Here is a 7379-nt window from a genome sequence, read left to right on the forward strand (position 1 = left end):
ACACCCCTCGACGCACCAAACACTACCCTTTATTGCTCTGCTTTTAATCTCCCTGAAACCAATGAATATGCATTATCTGTGGAAGTGGGAGAAAAAAAAAGCAAGCTGCTCTATACAGTAGCTGAATTAATTGTGTGAACAATGAGCAACTTGGGGCGAATTTGCAAACTCTAAGCAGCATTTCCACATGATGGATGCAACATGTTAAATTAGACCCTCGTCATCCAGTGATTGAGCGCTGATTAACACTTGGAGTGTAGGTGAGAGGGAATCATGGCCATCTGCAGAGGATCTGGCTGCTCATGTGAAAATATCACTTAGGGAATGATAAGAGGTTTGGTCTGTATTTACATGAAGGATGAATGCCAATCTAAATAAAAACAGTTTTTTAGTTTCAGAAATACATTTCTGTGCCAAATCCTTATGTTTTCAGTTTCATATTATTTATTTCGGTATATAAAAAAACTAAAAAGATTTCAACAAACATGGCTCCAATTTAGCCGAATAAATCCGGTGCTTTCTCCTCCATCTCCATGTCTCGCCCCTCTTTCTCCTTTGCGTGCACTTTGACCGGGTCTGAGGCCAGCCGTCCAAACAAAGCCGTGACTCTTAGCTCACTGTCCACCCTCTCTTCAGATTCCTGTCCTTTGCTGGCGTCTAGCACTCAGAGACAATGGGTCCTGAGGGGGACAGGGACTGACTCGTGTTTGCATTTTGTCAATGGCGCTTTATTCATCCCATATTTTTTTTTTCTTTTGAGCCCCCTCCTGCTCAGACAAAGCTGCACATTTAGATTGCATTGCCCACTCCTCACTTTTTCCAGTAATTCCAGACAGAGAAAGGGAGCAGGGAAAGCCCTGGTACATATGGATGGGTTGAGATGAGGACAGGACACATAAATGAAGGAGCAATGCAGCAGAACAACCTATTGCAGTCAAAAATGTATAGATATTAGTGATCTTACCTGTTTTAGATCATAATCTGCAGTTTTTATCATGACCTACAGGGCACCTAGGCAGTGAAAATTAAAATGCACAGACTCATCATTGTTTAAGTAGGATTTGTGTTTGTTTTCTGCTCTGAAGCATACAACTGTGTTTGCTAACGCAATGCTATGACCACTGCAAAGACTGTGTAAGCGTAGAAGTTTATTCCAGCTCCCCTGGATTTTAGGGACATTTTCTATCAATGTGAAGTCTATTACGATATACTAAGAAAAAATTATTCACAGGTGGAAAAGGTCTAAGCCAGCTGCCAATCTTCTAAAGTGTCGACAATGCAACAACTTCGCCTCAAGGTCAGAGCACGAATGTTCGGAGAAATTGCAAAAACCCCAGGAGTTCCAGCCCAGACTCTGCTCCACTCAGACAGCATGTTAAATGTTAACGTTTCTCAGGATAGTAATAAAAAGAAAAGAAAAACCAGAGTTCCAGTCAATGAGTCAGCCATACTCAAATGTTCAAACTGAAAATGGGATTTTGTCCTTCTGAAAAAAGCAGGTTTTGAATCAAAGGAAAAAAGTTGTTTAAAAAAAAGGATGTCAAAGTCGTTTCACAATGCTAAGGACTCACACAAGTTCAAAAAGATGTTTATAGTTCCACCAATGTGTTTAATATGTATTAGAGCTGCCAATTTAACTGGAGCATCCTGTCTGCTAACAGATTAAAAGAATGACATAGAGAAAACCCTTGATTAAATGATAAAGTACAATAGAATAAAAGGAATGTTTTGCATGCTGTTGAACACCACATAAAAGGGGTGAATTGTACAAAATTGGAGCATTTTTCACTGATTTTAGTCATTTTATTTACAAAAAGAAATACATTATAAAGATTAATCCGCCTACCAACAAGAATGCATGTTATTTACAGATATATGGAATTAATAAAGGCTATGTTTAACAGCTGCTTAAAGGATATGTTTTAAAAGGTACTTTTAACCTGACAAACAGGTCTTTTATTGATATGTATTTTCCAAATTACTGGGATGTTTCCCAGGTTTTACACACCCATTGCTTTTTATTCTTGTTTATTGAATAACAACAAAGTGAAATCTGTTGTTTTGATTTTGAGATTTTTTTGATTTTGCCCTGAATTGGAAATCACTGTACTTTGTTTTGTTTTTTTTAAATCATGCCTATGGGCTTCAATGTCTTAAAAAACAAAACAAACAATAAAATAAAATACAGTGCACTTAAGTCAACCGTCAAGTAAAAAATTCTGTAAATACGTATTCAAATGCACTTCACCAAACTGGGAGATCTAAAGTGGAAAGCCAGAAGCAATGTTAGAGAAGACAATGCTGCTTTCATCAATCTGGGAAGGGTCACAAGACTATTTGCAAACAACAGGAGGTCCATCATTCAGCAGTGATAGAAGTTCATAAATAGCAAGCTTTTAGGAAATCTGGCCATCTCCCAAATAATGGACAACTTTGTTAATTCCATCATTCAGTTTTAGGCTTCAGATGAGTTAACAACCAGACAATCAGGAAAAAAAAAATCATAAAAACAAATTCTTGTTCAGAGAAAACTTCATTTCTCCGTGAAGAATAAATCTGAGAACTTGCAGAGCTGCATCTAAAAGTGCATCTATAACGGCATACCTTATCACTAGTTATTGTGTCAAATGATGTCCATAGAAATCTAAAACCTTGAAGTGAATGGAGGCGCGCAGACAGCTTGCCATTCTTCCTCAATGCTTCTCCAACTGGGTCTGCTTTGGTCAGACCTATGCAGCAATTTGACAGAGTCAGACAGGAAGTAAGATGCAGTGGCAAAACAAGGCGCATCCACAAAAACTTAAACTGATAGGTAATACTGTACTAATGTGCAAATATTTATCGCACAGATTTAAATGATACAAATAATTAAAGATTTCAATATATAGTGCACCTACCAATGATAGAAATTTGGACATACAGAAAGAAAAGTGAACAACAATCTTTTTTGATGTATAACGCTCAGTATTGTATTGAATCATGGAGGGGCATACTCTCCCATAAACACTCAATGCCGCTAGAAACGGTCAACAGGCTTTACAGAGTTTATTTATTTTAAAGAAATTGGATCAGCAGGTGTAGTGTACAGAAGCAGCCATTGAAAATGGCTCTTCCCTGCAACTCCCTGCAGAATCCCCTCCAACTTCCCAAAACTGGAGGGATTCCCTCTTGCATATTTTTTTTAATGCAATGTGCACAAATCATGACAAAAATAATATTTTAGTACGAAGACTGATGTTTAAAAAATAAATGTAAGGGACCAGCCAAGGGCCTACCAAGGACATTGGGGAAAACATGAATGGCTACTACTGTTGCAAGTGGTGTGTTTTGGACCTTGAAGCGCCGAACATCTGGAAAATACCCTGAGTAGAGATGATACTCTACAAGAAATGGTAATAAATAGACACCTACCAACACAAAGGGGTTTAGGGGCTGCTGATCCAGACCTGGCTACATTACAGTAAGTAGATCATAAACGTCTGCATTTTATTTTTAAGGTTTGTTCAACATGTTTGAGATTCCCCTTTCCAGACTGCAAAACAAATCCACCTACAGGTATCAATAAAGTTAACCTTGTACCACTCTATCTATGAAACTATGTCTCAAACACCTGTGGCTCAGACCAAACTTTCTCAAAAAGCAATATAGCAATACTGTAAAGAAGTTCCTACATAATGATTTAAGAAAAATATCCATATCCTGTCAGTTTCTCTTTGCCTTATTTTAGTATGTTTATAGCTTTTGTATTGTTAAGCTAAAAAAGGCAGTTAATATATTGCTGATATTTAAAAATAGAAGTAATAATGTGCCTTTTAAATAAGACTATAGCTTCGAATGCCTGATACATTTCTGCACGGCTCATTTCAACCAAATCTTCCCACAATGGAGAAACAAAGGTATATCTCATGTCTTATCATTATGTCTTTCATGTGCCTCATTTAGCTGATGGCATTACAAAAAGTCATTTTGCATGAAATTTTTGCCACACAACGCTCTGCTAAAGTAGAGACAGACTCATTTGTTTATTTCTCAGGAGTCTCTGTACGCCCAGAGTGAGAGGAGGTTTGAATACGGATGTCCACTCAATCCACTTCAAAATTTTCTGAGCTAAAAACTCAAGGAGCTCTTAGAAAAGCAGCCCTTAGCCAAGACGGAGACATATCAGTTAACAGCAGGTCATTTCCCTGATGTAAAACCAAGGCATACTTGTATTTGTTTGGTTGTTTTTTTTTTAACCCCTTGTGACAAATCCTAACCACTCATTCATCTTAACACCACAAATACCCTGCTGATGGGATCAGCCGAACAAAACCGACCATCTGCCAAATCGTTGGCATCCCTGACAGTCAAAGCTTTGGCTTGAATGTTTAAATCGCAACGTCCTTAACAGTTGTGGCAGATCCTGCCTTGGGGCTCCCGCAGGAACAGGGGGATTCTTTATGAGTCTGGCAGGTGCAGAAAATGGCTGAGACCCAAAGTCGTCAGCAGCCGAATGATAGTGGCAGTGGCTGAGCTTGGCAGGGAGGAACTGTATCACATATAGGAGGAAAGGCCCCCCATTCCTCTAGCTGGCAGTGATGTAGCACACTAATGTAAGAGAGAGAGCTTATCTGCTGCTAAATATTACAGAGAGGGGAAGAACAACCAGCAGGCAGGGAACTCAAACTGTGGAGCCTTTAAACGTCTTTGCAAAATTATACAGGAGTCCTCTGAAGTGCTTTTTTCTGGTATCAATGCAGACAAGGCTTCATATCATCTGTCAGTATTGGAGATGACTGAATACGCTCTAAGTACCTCAGGCTTTAGCCACCGTGTGTGTGAAACCTCTTCATCTGTCGGCCTGTGTTACTCGTCAAGCTTGTTTTCATGGTGGCCTCGGTTGCATTCTGCAGGGGTATATCATTAGACACCCGTTTAGATCTACAGAACACATTTCATGTTTTTTCTTTTTCTTTACAAAACTATTTGCAAAATGATTTAAATGTTTGTACTCTGCTTTGAAACAGTATGGATAGTCAGAAGTTTATCAAAAATTTTTTTGTGTGTCCTGCAAGTCAATGACCTGATGCAAACAACTGGTTTTCTTTGATACAAACTTTTAACCAATCAGACTGTATCTCTGTAAGGGGCCTTAAGGTTACGTGTTGTAAATTGGCGCTATATAAATAAACTGAACTGAATAGATTTGATAGGGGGAGTGGCGACCTAGTGGTTAGGGCATAGAGCTTGGAAACCTGAGTTGTGAATTCGAAAATCCATTCCAACAGACTGCCACTCTGGGACCCTGAGCAAGACCCTTAACCACCAATTTCTCCCTGGGCGCCGCACAATGGCAGACCACTGGTCCCAAGAGGATTGGTTAAATGCAGAGGTAAAATTCTCCAATGTAAGATCAATAAAGTTCAATGATTATTAATTTACAATTGACCTAGAACAGCTGCTTAACATCTGGTCTCCCTAAAATACAGCTGGTTGGACTAAACCACTAAACTGAAATGACCTACAGTAGACTTAGACACATTTTATTGTCAATTTTTAAACACAGAGTGCATAAAAATTAAATTTCAATGCATACAGCTTCCAACAGTGAAATGAGCATTACCATTTATAAAGTGCAGCAGTGATCAATAATGTAAACAATGTAGGAGAGAAGGAAACCAGTTTAAAAGTAATGGAGCATAAGGCATTGATATGGAAAGGTTCAGTGCAGTGCAAAATAAATATGGTGCAAAATGCAGAAGAACATTGAGTTGTGTTCTATTTAAAGGGCTTTCTGTGTTTTGTGTCTGTGCTTTTTTTTATTATGCAGCTGAATTGAACCAGGCAGCTTTTTCTAATCTGCTGTTGTCCAGTTTCTGTGCTCCTGTTTAAACTGTGGCCTCAGTTTCCTGATCCCAGCTGACAGGAGTATCAGCTGATGTGATATTCTGCTGCTGGAGCCCAAACCTCTTTCAGGGATCCACATGTTGCTTGTTTATAAATCATAAACAAGCACATTGGCAGTTTGAGATGCAGTTTCCTTTTATCTCAGACCAGTTTATCAATGGGTGGTGTCCTTCATACACAGGCTTCACACTTTGTATTTTCTCTGCAGGGCAAACTGATAGGAATGTGGGAAAAGTTCAGCAGATTAGATCAGCACTACTCTGACTAGCCTGGCTCAAAAGAATCTCACACTCTTCTATCTTCCTCTTTATGATCAATGGGTTAAAGTCCAGCGAGCCTAACGACTAGATATCAGAACAAATCCAGTTGCTGTTATGTGATTGGCTGAGTCATTATTTGTGTCGGCTGCTAAATAGTCGTATCTGATAAAGGGGCTAGTGAGTGTAGTTAATGTGATCTAAACAGGCTGTGATGTTGAGCATGCAGGTCACAGCTGATGTGTGCAGAAGGGTCAGGAAGGCCTCTTCTGAAAAACGGGGTCTGCTCCAGGCTTGGCTGAGTGTCAAGATGGAAGGGAAAAAGACAAAGAGCGACAGAGGAGATGCTCACCACAGAGGCCGACTCAAACAAAGGTCATAAGACCAATGAGTGGCTAACAATGATCCAATGAAGTGCACTGTGCAAACTGCTCCCCCCCTTATACACAAGTTTCTCAGCATAGGCCTGAGAAGCATGGAACAACAAGCACTGCCATCATCATAAACCCATCATAAAGCGGTTATGACTAAATCAACAGTTACGCTGCAGGGCCCGGATAATCAAGTCAGACGTTTCCATACCCAAACAAGGCAAATGAGCCATGCAAAGCAATTGGCCAGAAACCTGTTAAAAGTCAAGGCTGGGAGCCAGGATTAAGCATAAATAAAGAAGTGCTATCTAGGTTCTTTAATTGGGCACAGGTTGACAACCCATCGAGGAAAGAAATGCTCGACTCCAAAAATACAACTAAAAAGGTGCATCATCTTAGTGCAGCGACTTCCAACCTGAAATGTGCTACATCCACAGCAGCTTTGGCACATAGCACCATCAGCTGTGTATCTGTCAAGTTCTAAAGCCTTTGAAGTTGACATCACCCAAAAGAAAATGCACATAGTGTATGTAAATGTTGGCGGTAAGTATGGGGGATGAGGGATTCGGTTTCTGGGGAAGAAATGATTAATGACTGGAGGGACTGTGTCTCCTAGCTCTGATCAAAAATAAATTAAATCAGCTATTAAAAGCAGTTAATAGGGATGTAACGAATGTGTAGGGTGGGAAATGGAAACCGAGCTGTTATAACATGGTAGTAGTGTAAAATCAGTGGATAAACAGCAAAAACAGGAAAATAGTGACTGATGTTGGAACTACAGAGGTAAAAGAGTTGGGGAATTGAATTTGACAGTCATCTGTAGAAGCTCCCTGACTATTAGCACCTCGCTGGTTGTTTTAGGAGC

The sequence above is a fragment of the Cyprinodon variegatus genome, unplaced genomic scaffold, assembly GCF_000732505.1.
Source record: "Cyprinodon variegatus isolate N-32 unplaced genomic scaffold, C_variegatus-1.0 Scaffold17, whole genome shotgun sequence".
NCBI classification, from domain to species: Eukaryota; Metazoa; Chordata; class Actinopteri; order Cyprinodontiformes; family Cyprinodontidae; genus Cyprinodon; species Cyprinodon variegatus.